We start from the raw sequence: 14,990 nt of genomic DNA on the forward strand, positions 1-14,990 counted from the left end.
CCTAAATGTTTAAAAGCAAAAGGATAGTTTTGAGATATTATTTGAAAGATATATAATAGTCTAAGTATCAACAGCAAGAATATATAACAAATATCAAAAAGTAAATAAGAAACAGATAAACAACCTAATAAAAAATTGGCAAGCATATTAGGAAGCAATTAACTATAGAGGATACCTGAATGGTTAATAAAGTTATATTCATATATAAAAATGAATAGAGCACTGTACTCTCTATATAGCTAAGGTACCTAAAGATCATGTTTTGAAGATTCATTAGGAAGTTTTTTTGGTTCTTAGAAATCAAAAATATGCAAATGTAAAAGAACTTTAAAATACCATTTTACTCAACTGTTAACCATTAAAACATTGGGCAATATTAAGTTTTGGAAAGAATGAGGGCAAAAGCGTACTATACTAAATGCTGATGGAAGTAGTGACCTGTACAGCACTCTTGGGGAGTAATTTCCCAATTCTAGAGAGTAGTAAAATTGGGATCACACATGTATCACAAATATACTCTAAGAAAAAATTGATACATATCAACAAGGAGCCCTATACAACTATATTCTTTGCAACACTGAGATATTCAGCACCTGGAAACAACTTCAGTGTCTCTCAAAGTGCAGTGCAGATGCTCTTGGTGTTCTCATACACTCTTGGCACTCACGTTTTCCTTACACATGGAGGGCGTTTCGCTGCAAACATCTGACACTCTGTCTGAGGGTATTCGCTAGTCCAGAACGAGCAAGGGCTGCCTTGACGTGGCTGGGATTGCAGAGCTAATGGTTGCAAGAGTAACCCTCAAGCAATGGTACTTAGTACTTTTGGATACCTATTCCAGCTTTCTTTTATTTCTTTTTAAAAAGTGACTGCAATTAAGAAATTTTAATGATTTATTTATTTGAGAGGCAGAGAGACAAACACAGACAGTCCAGCAGAGTTCCCATCTGCTGGTGAACTCCCCAAATCCCCGCAATGACCTGAGCTGGCCTGGGAAGGGCTGGAGCCAGGAGCCATGAATTCAATCCAGATCTCCCATGTGGGTGGCAGGGACCCAACCATTGGAGCCATCATCACATCATCAATGCCTCTCAGAGTCTACATTGGCAGGAACCTAGAAGCAGGAGCCGAGCCAGCTATTGAGCCGGTTATGCTAATATGGGACAAGGGTGTCTTAATTGGCATTTCAATCACTAGGCCAAATACTTGCCCTGTGCACTCCAACTTTCTTGTCCTCAACCAAGAAAACTCTGAAGTGGGTGATCCCAATGTTAATCAGATGGTGAGAAACCTATAGATGTGATCAGACACGGATTATAAATAGAAATGGTTAGAAGTGAAATTATTATTTCATAATGCTTAAATATTTGGGAGCAGAGAGACACAAGGGAGATTTCATGTGCTGTTTTGCTTTGGGCAATGAGACAGATAAAGGATCGAGATGGAAAAGCTCTGGCAGGGAGATAATGATTTGGTTTTGGATGTGGTAGGTATGAAGTGCCTGTGGCTAATAGGATAGACTAAAGTTGGAGAACAAGAAATGGGCTAGATATTGGTTTCCAGCAGTGTGTGAAGTATGCTGATGGATGAGATGAACAGACAGAGGATAGCAAGAGGGAAAAAAGCAGCCCTACAAGAAGTGAAGAGCTTGGATATTTAAGGAATGAGCAGAAAATGTTCCTGGTGTATATTTGGAAATGAAAGAAAGAGGCTAACCTGGTAAAGAGGAACCCAGTGGCAATAAAGGAAAATAAAATGCTTATTTCATAAATGTTCTGCACAAGGACCTGTTGACAATAGCTTCTGAAAAATCTTTTGCTAGTTTTCAAACTCTAAGATTAATTCCAAGTTGCTACCGCTGCTTCTTCATCTTCTTCCTGATCTTCTTCCTTTCCTCAATTTATTTTCAGAATCTTATTTCTCACTCAGCAAAGTATGCTCTATTGTTACTGTACACTTGAATCCCAAACCACTGAAACGGAAAACTTTAAAAGAAACTGAGATTGTAAATTAGCTACAAAGCCATGAAACAAGACCATCTAAAACATTTACAAAAGACTTGCCATCTCCTTTCTCTTTACTGTTACAGAAACCATCTCTGGGTGATGGGTATTACTGTTTTTTATTTATTTATTTATTTTTATTTTTGACAGGCAGAGTTGACAGTGAGAGAGAGAGAGACAGAGAGAAAGGACTTCCTTTTGCCGTTGGTTCACCCTCTAATGGCCGCCGCGGCCAGCGCATCACGCTGATCCAAAGCCAGGAGCCAGTTGCTTCTCCTGGTCTCCCATGCGGGTGCAGGGCCCAAGGACTTGGGCCATCCTCCACTGCACTCCCTGGCCACAGCAGAGAGCTGGCCTGGAAGAGGGGCAACCGGGACAGAATCTGGTGCCCCAACCAGGACTAGAACCTGGTGTGCCGGCGCCGCAAGGCGGAGGATTAGCCTAGTGAGCCACGGCGCCGGCCCAGGTATTACTGTTAATCAAGCCAAATACAAGTTCTCAGGCTGCTTATCTCTTCTTCTCATCAGTGTTTTTTTTTTCTTCTATTTGTTGAATTATTTACTTAGTGGAGAGTTAAGCTCATGATTATAAAATAAACTGAAAGTATGTCATTGTAAAAATTAAAAGAAAGAATAAGAAAGGAAGAAGAATGGGCAGGAAGGAGGGTAAGGTGGGAAGTATCACTATGATCTTAAATCTCTATATATGAAATACGTGAAATTTGTTCACCTTATATAAATAAAAATTTATGAAAAACAGAATCATGGATCTAGGATAATTATTCTTAAAAATTCTTCCTGATTTATTATGATTCTCTGAATTATATTCACTTGTATTTAATAAGATGCATAGATAGAACAAAACATGGACTCACCTTTTAGACACAGGAACTTTCACACTTGAAAGAAATTTATTTTAGATATCAGAAATAAATCACCGCAAGCAACACAGCTATCTGTTCTGAGAATTATCAAGTATTCATTATGTTTGGTTTGTTGCCCTAATCTTGAATGTATACATTTGGTCTGTTTAAGTACAAAGCTAACTACTTTCCAACATCATTTCATTCAATGACGACAACATCCCCAGGAGACAGGTCTTACTATCAACATTTTTCATGGGAAGAAATAGAGGCTTTAATAGATGACGGCCTGCCTAAGCTAATACAGTTGATAAATGAATCAGGATTCAAATCCAGGTTTTGGGTTCCCAAGCCCCCAGTATAGAAGAATGATTGTCAAGATGGCATTGCAAGAATTTGGTTTCATTCCCCGCCTTTCTTTCCAACATACAACCTCAGTAGATCAATTTTAAAAGAAATCATGTAAAACAAAACTGATTCTTAAAACCAATATAAACAGACCAGATATATAACATAAACACAAAGCGAGACACATTCTAGAGACTGCCTGGTTCTCCAGAGGGGAGGTAAACCGTTCCCTTGGTCTGTAGCGTATCCAGGATGCCACACTTCCCCCACAAGGAGTATTAGCCAGTCATGTTTACCTATCAAAACTTGAGGGTTAAGGGCTGGCACTGTGGCGCAGTGGATTAACGCTCTGACCTGAAGTGCCGGCTGCTTATATGGGCACCTGTTCTAGTCCCGGCTGCTCCTCTTCCAATACAGCTCTCTGCTATGGCCTGGGAAAGCAGTAGAAGATAGCCCAAGTCCTTGGGCCCCTGCACCCACCTGGGAGACCTGGAAGAAGCTCCTAGGTCCTGGCTTCGGATTGGCACAGCTCTGGCCATTGTGGCCAATTGGGGAGTGCACCATTGGATGGAAGACCTCTCTCTCTCTCTCTCTCTCCCTCTCCTCTCTCTGTGTAACTCTGACTTTCAAATAAATAAATAAATCTTTAAAAAAAAAACTTGAGGGTAAGGCAGCAGGAGCTGAATAAATGACTTCCACACCATCCCCACCCCAGAGCCCTGCCTTACGCAGAGCTCTTCTATTAGTGGGGGCAGAGCAAAGAGCCGTTGCCTCACAGTCAGAACCTGGGACTCACTGCTGTTCGAGCAACAAGATCTATGACACCCCCAATATCAAAGATTCTGGACTGGGCCTAGGGAGGATGCAGGGCCAACTCCAAGGCCCCAGGACTAGATGGGAGGGGTCCCAATGAGAGAGAGAGATCAAAACGTCCTTCTCAGTCAAATTGAGCCTAAAAACTGTAACTTCAAGACATGACAGAAATACCACAAAAAGATCACCAGTAAACTAATATTATGAAAACCAACAGTAAATGAAGACATTCTAGACTGCATGAAAATAATGGAGCAATTTCAGAATGCTAGGATCCTCAAAGAGACAAAGCAAAAATTACATGTCTGGGGCCAGCATTGTGACATAGCAGGTAAAGCCAGAACCTAACATCAGCATCCTATACGGATGGCAGTTTGAGTTCCGGCTGCTCCACTTCCCATCCAGGTCCCTGTTAGTGACCTGGGAAAGAGCCGAGGATGAGTCAAGTGCTTGGGTCCCTGCCCTCCACATGGCAGACCTGGAGAAAGTTCCTGATTCCTGGCTTTGGCTCACCTTAGCACCAGCCATCATGTCCATTTTGGGAGTGAATCAGCAAATGGAAGATCTCTCTGTCTCTACCCCTCTCTATATAATTTTGCTTTCAAATAAATAAGTCATTTAAAAAAAATCTCTACAAGGGGCAAGAATATAAGTATGAATAAAACAAGAAATATGGCTGTGAGAAAAATCAATTAGAATTTCCATAAAATAATATATATAGTACAAATTCTGAAACTGTCAAAAAGTAATTACTAAATTAGAAGATACCACTGAGTAATTCACCAAAAGCGCAACACAGATACACACACACACACACACACACACACACACAAAAAGTACAACAAGCAATTTAAAAATATGTATAATGTATTGTGAAACTTTAACATACATCTACTAGAGAGTTTCAAAAGTAGTGATCAGAGTTAATCTTAAAAAAATTTTGAAAAATTCTAAATTTTCATAATTCAAGGAAGATTTGGCTTCCAAGATCCAATTGTCAACAAGATGAATAACCTCCACATGTGCCTCCTCAGGAAGGAGAATAATGAAACTATACTTCCAATTGCTAGGAATGTCCTTTGAGTACTCGTAATTCATCTGGGAAGATAGAATCTAATCTTGTAGATTCTGCTCCATATTTTGATGGAATAAATCATCTTTAAAATAAATTGATCAATGCAATTGAAACAAGAACACAGCTGATACGATATTCATCTTTTAACAGACAAGGCACAAATTCACTGCAACAGATGTCTACAGCTACAAGGGTACAGAGAGAACCTGAAATTTAGTGACCATGAGAATTAAAGTAAATCACTAAGTGTCATAACCCTAGCATATGTCCAGGCTACTCTGTCACTATGGGAGCTCCTAAGTAGAAACAGACTTTCCCCCTCTCTCTCTCCCTAACACACACACACACACACGCACACACAAATCTAGTGTATACAAAAAGCACAATTAATCACCAATGTGGGAAAATTCATATGAAAAACAATGAATTTCCACTCATGATATACTCTGCAACAAGTGCTTCATATTATTGGTGAAGTATTTTTTTCTTGTTTTATTTAGTACTTGTCAGATCCCCTTCCCTTTGTTCTATTTTATCTATACATTTCTTTTAAAATAATTATAGCTCTAAAAGAGAAGGATGCTGCCTTCAGAGGTCAGAGGCATAAGCAGAAGATATGTGCATAGGTCTGTATGTAAATACACACGTGTATGCATTTTCTATACAAATGAGAGAGGCCACCATATATCACTGTTTCCTTGTATTCAACTACATGATCCAAGCTTCTATGGAACATTAGCCTCCTATAAGAAATTATATGCCTTCTGAAAACTATGTTATTAAAATAATGCCTCATTTGATTTCAGTTTTTAAAAGATGCCTCTATCTCAGCAACTGATCACTAAGTAGGAATGAAAAGACAGAATCAGTGTTAGAGATGAAATGGTGGGAAAACTAAGCCATTGACTTTCCTATCTTTTGTTTGCCACAACTTACTTCCATTAGAGGGAACACCATTCTCCTTTAGCCCCTCCCTATAGCATAGTAACTTCCTGAGTTGTGGGTAGATTTTATAACCAAGAAAAATAATGAAGCTTCCTTTAATTTCTGGTTTTTGAATTCGACTGCGGGGGCGGGAGTAGGGAGGGGGTAAACTTTTTTATTTTCAGTCTTAATACCAAAGAGAAAAATTTTCAAAAGGTTGATCTCTTGGCCGAGCTTTTCATACATTATTAGCCATACCTTAATGCTATTTGCTGGGATATATTAAAAGATAAAACAAAACAACACACATGCTCTTTCTTAATGGTTATCATATCATCATAACAAAAGATCGTCTTAAAAATCTCTTTAGATAATTCTTATATGAACATTAATTTGCAAAGCACAGATTTTCATTCAAATGAAAACTTGAACATTTTCTCCTACAAACAAAAAGATTTTCACTTTCCTACAGCATGAATAAACAGCCAGGAGCTGTGCATGCGGGCAAGAAAGAATGAATGTTAACAGGTGACGAGAACATAATGAACTTGTTCTCCTAGAAAAGGATTTGTCAGTCCCATTTTGCACTTGTTGAAGGAATCTTGTATCAAATTCTAGAAGCTATTCTAAAATAAGCATTCTTCTTCTACTTAAGTAGTTCTGTGAACACCAAGAATATTACTCAGTTCTGCAGCAGTTGATAGAGTTCCATAAATCTTTGCATTTACTAAGTAATGCTTCAAAATTGCCTTATAAATGAAAGCATGTTCATTCTTCCTTAAAAGCTTTCCTTCCTTTATTGTAAAGTTTTATAGCTTCACAATTACTCTAATATATTCTTTCAGCTTGTTAATTTACTTCAGCAAACAGAAGGCATAAATCTCCAAGTATAAGGAGCTTAGTCTACTAAATTTTATTCTTAAAACAAGTATACAAAACCTGTAACACACAGCTGCACCTTAAAAAGTTGACAGGAAGGTGCAGCACACAATAGCAAAGCCGAATTCTATCAAACCAGTCATTGGGATACAAATTTTTCACTTCAATCAATTTAGCAACATCTAATGCAGATCTTGTTAATAAGAGCAGCCTTTAAACAAAGTCAATAACAACAATATTTTCACATTCAATAGAACTGTAATACTACATTTGCAGTTTTGCATAAGAAGGATATTTACTTCTGTTAATATTTCTAGACATGCTGTCTACAGGCTCTGATTTTTTTTGAGATCAGAAGCACATTTAAAGTTGGATGATAAGTATGACTACACTAGGAACTAAGCACAATTTACACTCTGAGATACATTTTTCCTGAAAACATAAGACTACTAACTTCCAAAATATTTGCCTTGAAATAAAAACTACTCAGCATTCTTCCAAGATGGTCTTTAAAAAATAAGTATGCAAAGTTTCTACAGTGAAATGTGAACAAACAAGGCAAAAAGAAACAAAAGAAGTTTGCATGTTGTTTCTCAAAAGAAGTTTGAGCAATCCTTTGCCAGGAACAACACAGAGAAACTCTAAGAAGGGAACTGCTGGAATCAAAACACACTTACTTTTTAAATATGTAAAGATGCACTCCCTCCCCACCCCCCTGTTTTAGGTTAAAAATGGGCACACCACTGTCTTGCGGGCGGTCAGATAAGGCAGGGGCCCTGACCCTTCCCTGGCCAGAAATTGTCGCACAAAGCTCTTTTCATGCACACGGGGCCACACAGACCCGAGATAAGGCGGCAAAACATGAAGCCGAGTAGTACCGGATAAAATGTTTACATATAGCCGTCACCCCGTCGTCCCTGCATCACCATTCCACGCATGCTTTGCACACAAAAATATTGATTCTGGGTGCAGAGACGCGCGCTTTAAACAAAAGGACAGTTTTAAGCAAAACGCCACACGAGACAAGACAAATACTCTATTTCTCTATTCACAACGCCACGTTTAATGTGAAATCAAGCAGAAACAAAGCCAGATCACCTCAGAACTTCTACGAAATGCTCTTGCTATAATTTCCCTCCAGGCACAACAGATTCCTTAACTCAGGTCACAACAAGAGAAAGTATTTTTAAATAATATCTGAAGTCTGCACTCACCAGGCGAAAGCAACAGTTGCGTAGAAGAAAAGTGTGCTATTTTCTTCCCCTGTTCCATGTCAGTGTTGCCTATAGTTGGCCAACACCCAGAAGCCCAGAGCTGCCACCCAGAGGCCCCTGCACAAGCCGGCTTATTTGCCTATCAATCTGAGTGCCGGCGCCTGTGTTATGCAGCTGGGGCACTTTGCAGAAGTTCTAATATAATTTCCATGGACTTCGCACTGCCTGCACTAGGTGATTTGTTCTTTCAGTTCAATGACTCCCCAAATCACTTTTTCAGGTACCTCTGTCAGATCAAGCTTTAAGTTGTGCACCCTCAAGGAGTGCCTGGCAAAAAGTGGGTGGAGAGAAAGTAAGCTCCCTACGAGGGAATTCACAGTGTAATCAGTACGCAGAGAAACTTCCTCTCTTTTTTCCTTCCTTGCTGGGCTGAGCTGCTGGAGCCTCTTTCACAGAACTTAGGAATGTACAGGGAGGACGCAGAGGCCCAGGCAGACAAGCCTTTCTCAATCAATTAGCTTCCAGCCATTACTTGTGACCTTAGGTCACACAGCGTAAGTGTATGGGGTGTGCCTTCAGGGGTCCCAAGGCTACTCATTACAGCTTAGATAACCAAAGCCACGGAGGCACTGGACTCTAGAAATATTTGTAATAGAAAGTGTGCTAAAGATATGAGTAGACCCAAAGGTAAACTCCAAATGTCTTTGCAGAAGCTCCTATTTAATTCAAAGACTTTTGTTTTTATGAAGAAATCCGTGACAATATTTTCCATGTAGGATCAGATAGGGTTTAGAACAAAGCAGCAAAGTATTTCTTTTATTTGAAATTTCAAGCTGGAAATATAGAAATGATACAATAACTAACACAAATATCACATTAACATATATATATGTTATATATATACACACACACACACACGCCTATACATACACACAGTACCACTTAAGCTCTAAGGTGTGTTGTTTTAGTTTTTTTAGAGAATAATGGTTTGTTCCACCTGACTGCAAAGTTGAACTACTATAAATAAAGTTCTGTATCTTCAAGGAAATAAAAATGAATACCAGTTTGGAAGCTGAGCGCAGCTCTTTTAAACTCTTTCAAGATTGCAAACAATCTTAATATTTCTCTCATTCTCATAGTTACTTTAATTAGAATTTCCTGTTGTGCTCTAGCTCAGCCAAATTTTTTCCCTTTTCCTATATTTCAAAAAATGAGAATTCAAAATAACAGCAAATAAAACACTACAGAAAAAGTAATTTTTTTAAAACTACAATTTTAAAAAATTTCTTGTTAATTTTGCATCTTCCTTGACAACATTTCAAAAAAATTATAACCACTATCATTAGCAACAAATCAGTGACACACAGATATCAAATAATTTTATTTTGAATCTAATCTATACTTTAGGGATCACACACTTTTTTGGTAATTAAATTCACCTGCTAATGAAAGAAAATGCCCATTATTCAGAGATGAACTTGCCACACCCACATTTTCTCACCCTGTTTACATGGTGAGAGCACATCACTGGTGTCACCACTGTACGTGAATGTCAATATTCCATATAAAAAATGAACTTAGAATTTCCATTCTCTTTACCCTTGACTTAGCCAATTAACCTGTCTTTAAATTGGGTATTTCTGATATAAATAAAAACACCTTTAAAAAGTCAAAAATAAATATAAATAGGTGAGAGAATACTGTGATCAAATAATAATACTGCCTAATAGTTAGAATCAGTTTTGAAAAATGTTGTAACAGAAAATATACTAATAAGAGGCTTAAATTAATTATAGGTGAGGCTTAAGGCAGAAATTGGATTTTCTACTTTTTGCAATATGGAGTCATTTTTAGGTTTGGAAAAAGGCTGACATGGCCTCTCAGGTTTTAATAATAATAATAATAATAACAATAATGACTTAGCATATTTTAAGTGATTCAGTCTACAACTACTTCATATATTGAAAATAGATATTATTGAAAAACATCTTGGGCTCTTTAGCTAAAAGATATAGAAAAGCAGAAATTCTAATTATTGCTTGAGGAATACCTAGTCTTTAGAAATTTCTAAGATCCAATGCCACCCTATAATTCCACATTCCATTGTCATCTGATGCAAAGAGCAAGCAAGTTTTGTTTTCTTATTTCCTTTATTCAAGACTAACTACTAACTTCTAAGAGTCAGGCCACCAGACGTTGTTTATTAGAAACTACAACCATACACCTCAAGGAACTGGCCTCCATGGTGACAGAGCTTTTGCATTCACAAAACAAAGGAATTTTTGATAACTGCAGAAGGTCTCTAATAATCTACCAAAAAAAAAAAAAAAACATAAAATGTGCACCTGCCCTTGAAAGTGCCCTCATGATTCCTCAGACAGGAGTGTATATTTTTATGGCCAGATAACTAAAACAACCACAGACATTTCAAAATTACACATGGGTTATGAAAATAATCCTCTTTGCAAAAGTATGGCATCTGACATTGGAAAGCTCACAACCAGGATGCTGTTGAAAACACTTCAATTTGACTCTCCCAAGTTTCTGTCTTCATTTTACGGGATCTCTCGCTGTTATGATTTAGTCAAACATTGCTACTACATAGAATTTGAAAATTCACCTAGATCACTTCATTCATTGACTACTAAATTCACCAAATTTGAAAAGTACATTAATAACTCAGATTATTTTATTATGCAAATACTATCATTTGTATTTTGTGATCCTATTAGAATAAATGTGGAAATAATTAAAAACTATACATTAATTAATTAAAAGCCAAGCAAACTGATGAAGTTATAAAAACATGCTTTCTAAGCATTATATAACAACTACCAAATATTGGCCACTTACTATGCTGTGTTGATATTTGCTACACTAATTTTATTATGCATCTATTTATTTGTCCCTAGTCATCTGTAATACCTGAAGATAGTCACTTTTGGAGGGGGAAAGAAATGAACTAAAATGAAAACTCTAAAAATATGACTATAAAACTCTAGTTTTTCCTAACATTGGATTAGCAGTCCTCCATCATAAACCGATGTGAGAAAAATATGCCAATCCTAAAAACCAAGGTTAGTGGAAACAATTTCCTTAAACTGCTCCTAAGAGTAACAATGTTGGAAAAAGAAAAACAGTCTACACTGTAGATAGATCAGTCCTACCCATTTGAAAATTAAGAAAGTATTTGAGCATTTCTTAATTAACTGTGTTCAGATTCATGGCCCTTTCCTACCCCAAACCTGGACTTCTATAAACATGTTGAGTATCAATTGACAATGCTGGTTCTTAGGATATGGAGACTAATATGTTCTTATCACCTCTCTTCCTATTTTGGTTTTAGTACCTGAAAATAGGAAGGTACAGGGAGAGGGAGAATGGCATGTGACGTACTACATCCCTTCCAAAATTAGTTAAAGCAAGGCATATGGTAGCAGAGACTGGATGATGGTATAGAGGCACTAATTAAGAATTTCAGCTTTTTCAGGCTTGTGAAGCAAATATTTGAATACGGGAGACCATCTTGTTTTAGAGAGAAAAATTAAACCGCATAGGTACTTACTAGTCTCTCACTGAGAGATCTGCACACCAACCTTGCTAGAGCAACATAAACAGGATTTCATCAGCATGAATAAGGTTTTATTTTTTTGAGATTTTATTTATTTATTTGAGAAGTAGAGCTGTAGACAGAGAAATGTAGAAACAGGGAGAAAGGTCTTCTGTCTGCTAGTTCACTCCCTAAATGGCCACAACAGTCAGAGCTGGGCCCATCCAGAGCCAGGAGCCAGGAGTTTCTTCGAGGTCTTCCACTTGGGTGCAGAGGCCCACGCACTTTGGCCATCTTCAACTGCCTCCCCAGACCAAAGTGGAGAGTGGGTCCGGAAGAGGAGCAGCCAGAACATAAACTCCTATGAGATACTGTCGCTGAAGGTGGAGGCTTATCCTACTATCCCAAAGCCTTGGCCCCGAATGAGATTTTTTTTTAAAGACTTACTTACTTAAAACTTATTTGAAAGGCAGAGTTAAAGGGTAGGGGCGAAAACAGGGAGAGACAGGAGATATTTCATCTCATCTACTGGTTCACTCCTCAAATGTCCACCATGGCCAAAGTCAGGAGTCCAGAACTTCAGCCAGGTCTCCATGTAGGTGGCAGGGGCCCATCATCACTGATTTCCCAGGCTTGTTAGTAGGGAGCTGGACTGGAAGTGCAGCAACCAGAACTCAAACAGGCTTTCAGATGGGATGCTGGGTCAGAGGCAGCAGCTCAGCCCATTACACCACAATCCCAGCATCAATCAGTATGCATACGATTTAACCAGCAAGAAGTGCACAGCAAGAAAATACCAGATGTTATCTTGTTATAAACATGACATTGGGCAGATCTAGCTAATGCAGAATGTTGAACAAGGAGAAAATAAATATAAAATAGAAGCCTATAAAAATACTATAGAGAAAATAAGATAAAAATTTTATCTAAAGGAGAGCAATAATTGAATATAATATATATTAAAATAGGTGAAAAAATTTTACATAGAATTCATGAGGTAATGACCTCTGTAATAAATGAGAAGGAAGAAATGGCTTAGAAACCATGGAAGTACATACATTCAAAAATAGAGAGAGAGAGAGAGAGAGAGAGAGAGAGAGAGAGAATATAGTGGCTAAAGGAACAAAGTAAGGACGAGAAATGACACTAAAAATTATAATAGTTAAATATATTAATAAATAAGAATAAAAGAACCATTTTAAATCATAGCAGAAATAGAGATAAATTCATGAGAAGAAACCTTAAATTTCTTGACTTCACACATTTTAAATGTAAAATATTACAAACCAAAGAAAATTTAAAAGCATATCATGAGAGAAAATGTCTATAAAATGTGATAAATTTCAAAACAGTTAATCTATATAAATAAACAAGATTTTAAAGTACATAATAAACAAGAAGAGAAACATGATTCAAAGATGAAATAAATGAAATCTAAAGTGATTATACATTGTATATTTTCCATTTTAAATTTTAAAAATAATATTGAAGGCATGCTATTCTGTAGTGAAATGGGTATTCTCATACATTATTTATGAATGTATAAATTGGAATAAATTGGAACAAGCTCTCTGAAAGGTAAGTTGTTTATATATCAAAATATATGTTTTCTTTTTATTTAATAAATATTTATTGATCACTTACTACGTGCCAAGAATAAAGGATTTAACAAAATAGACAAAAATTTTCCCTCACTACCCTTATATCCTAAGGGATAGATATAGAAAATAAACATACGTTATTAAGTACTATATAATATTAAAATGGAAAATAATTCAGGAAAAGGGGACAGGGAGTGATTTTGGAGGTGGTAGCTATGACATTTTAGGTAAGTGCTCAGGGAAGTGTCTTTAAGCTGCGGTAACATCTAAGCATCAATCTGAGTATATTATAGGAGCCCGACATATAATGCATGGGGGAAAACACTTTCAGAGAGGAATCTATCAGGGAAAAGGCCCTCATTTGGGGACTTCATTTTCCATAATTATACAATGTAGATTCTTTTGTAAGAAACTCATCAGTGAGAAAGATCAAAATTTTGTCCAAAGTTGTTTATGTTTGCCTGCAAAACTGAAAACAGACTGTGCTGACTTTTGGCTATTATTTTAAAGAACTGTAAAGTAAGAAATTTAGGTAAGCAAAAGTAGAAAAAAATAAATTACAGATAACATATGACCCCACTTTGTGAAATGGTTATCTTTGAATACAGTATAAATACTATTGATAATGTATGGTTCCAATTAGTGAATGGGTATTTTTGAATATAGTTAAAAGATCTAAGATCAAAATATTGATAGTAACTGTTTTCTCTGTGTGTATGGCAGAATTATAAATTTTTATTTCCTGGCTGTCTAAATAAAAAATATTTTTTCTTACCAAAGGAAAAAATATGAAACCAAAAGAGAAGCGGCTGTTACTGATGAGGTATATTGTTAATTCCAGCAGTCTTTTCATCCCAAATCTTGAAGCACTCAACTCATTTTGGGCTACTCTTTCCAAGGCAATACTTGGAATAATTCTTTTAGAATCAATCAACTTTCTCCTTTTCAGATTTACTACTTCTACCTTGGTATTTAGAGCCACAGGAAAGCATTGGAAATGTAAGTGTAACATCATGTTCATGTATGCATGGAGCCCTTGTTTTTCCTTTTGAGAGCATATGGCAAGAGTCATCTCAGTCGGTGACAAATGCCCTCCCACTGCATCTATGACTTTGACCCTTAATTAGATTTTCTCAGACAATCTAAAATAACTCATGTCTGAGACCCTCGCTGTCTGGAATGGTCCCAGAGGACTAGGGCAGCAGGAGGAAGGCAAGAAAGTATCTCACTAGAGTTTGGATAAGAAGTCAGAAAGTGAGCAGGCAGGGAGTTGATTGGGCATTCATAGAAAAAGAAAAAAGAAAGAAGAGGAAAGAGAAGAAAAAGAAAGCAAGCAAGAAAAAGCAAACACAGAAACTATAAATTAGGTCATTGATGAAAATTGAAAGCTAAACAAGAAGGCAAAGCCAAAAACCTCATACTGAGGAGGTGGAAAGCAGATTGTTCAAAAATCCCTAGTTCAACAACTTGTACTATTGTGATAAATATATCAGGCATTCATTCGGGGTACTATCATTTAAAAATCTTGTGAAAACAAAAATTGATGAAACAAGTAAAGAGAATTAAAGGAAATAAATAGGAAGATTAGAAAAGGAGGGAGGGAGGAAGGGAGAGAGAGAGAGAGGAAATTAGATGAATTTGTGTACTTTAAAACTAAATGATTTGGGGGCCAGCGCAATGGAGCAGTAGGTTAATCCTCCTTCTGCAGCGCCAGCATCCCA

General features: G+C 37.1%; 1 long non-coding RNA gene across 17 annotated transcripts in view; it reads right to left on the reverse strand.

Moving 5' to 3' along the window:
* The window catches only part of LOC103350594 (uncharacterized), a 663,701-nt gene that overhangs the window by 494,483 nt on the left and 154,228 nt on the right, over positions 1-14,990 (reverse strand). For 4 of the 17 annotated variants that reach the window (XR_007924754.2, XR_011387766.1, XR_007924744.2 and 1 more), the window contains exon 1: positions 8,119-8,588. The exons of 5 other annotated variants lie outside the window; for them this stretch is intronic. This is a non-coding gene — a long non-coding RNA (uncharacterized lncRNA). Of the gene's footprint in view, positions 1-8,118; positions 8,589-14,990 lie in introns of those variants that run through there. 8 more of the 17 variants (XR_011387768.1, XR_011387762.1, XR_011387763.1 and 5 more) reach the window with 6 other exon arrangements.

This window comes from Oryctolagus cuniculus, chromosome 4 (assembly GCF_964237555.1).
Source record: "Oryctolagus cuniculus chromosome 4, mOryCun1.1, whole genome shotgun sequence".
Taxonomy (NCBI): Eukaryota; Metazoa; Chordata; class Mammalia; order Lagomorpha; family Leporidae; genus Oryctolagus; species Oryctolagus cuniculus.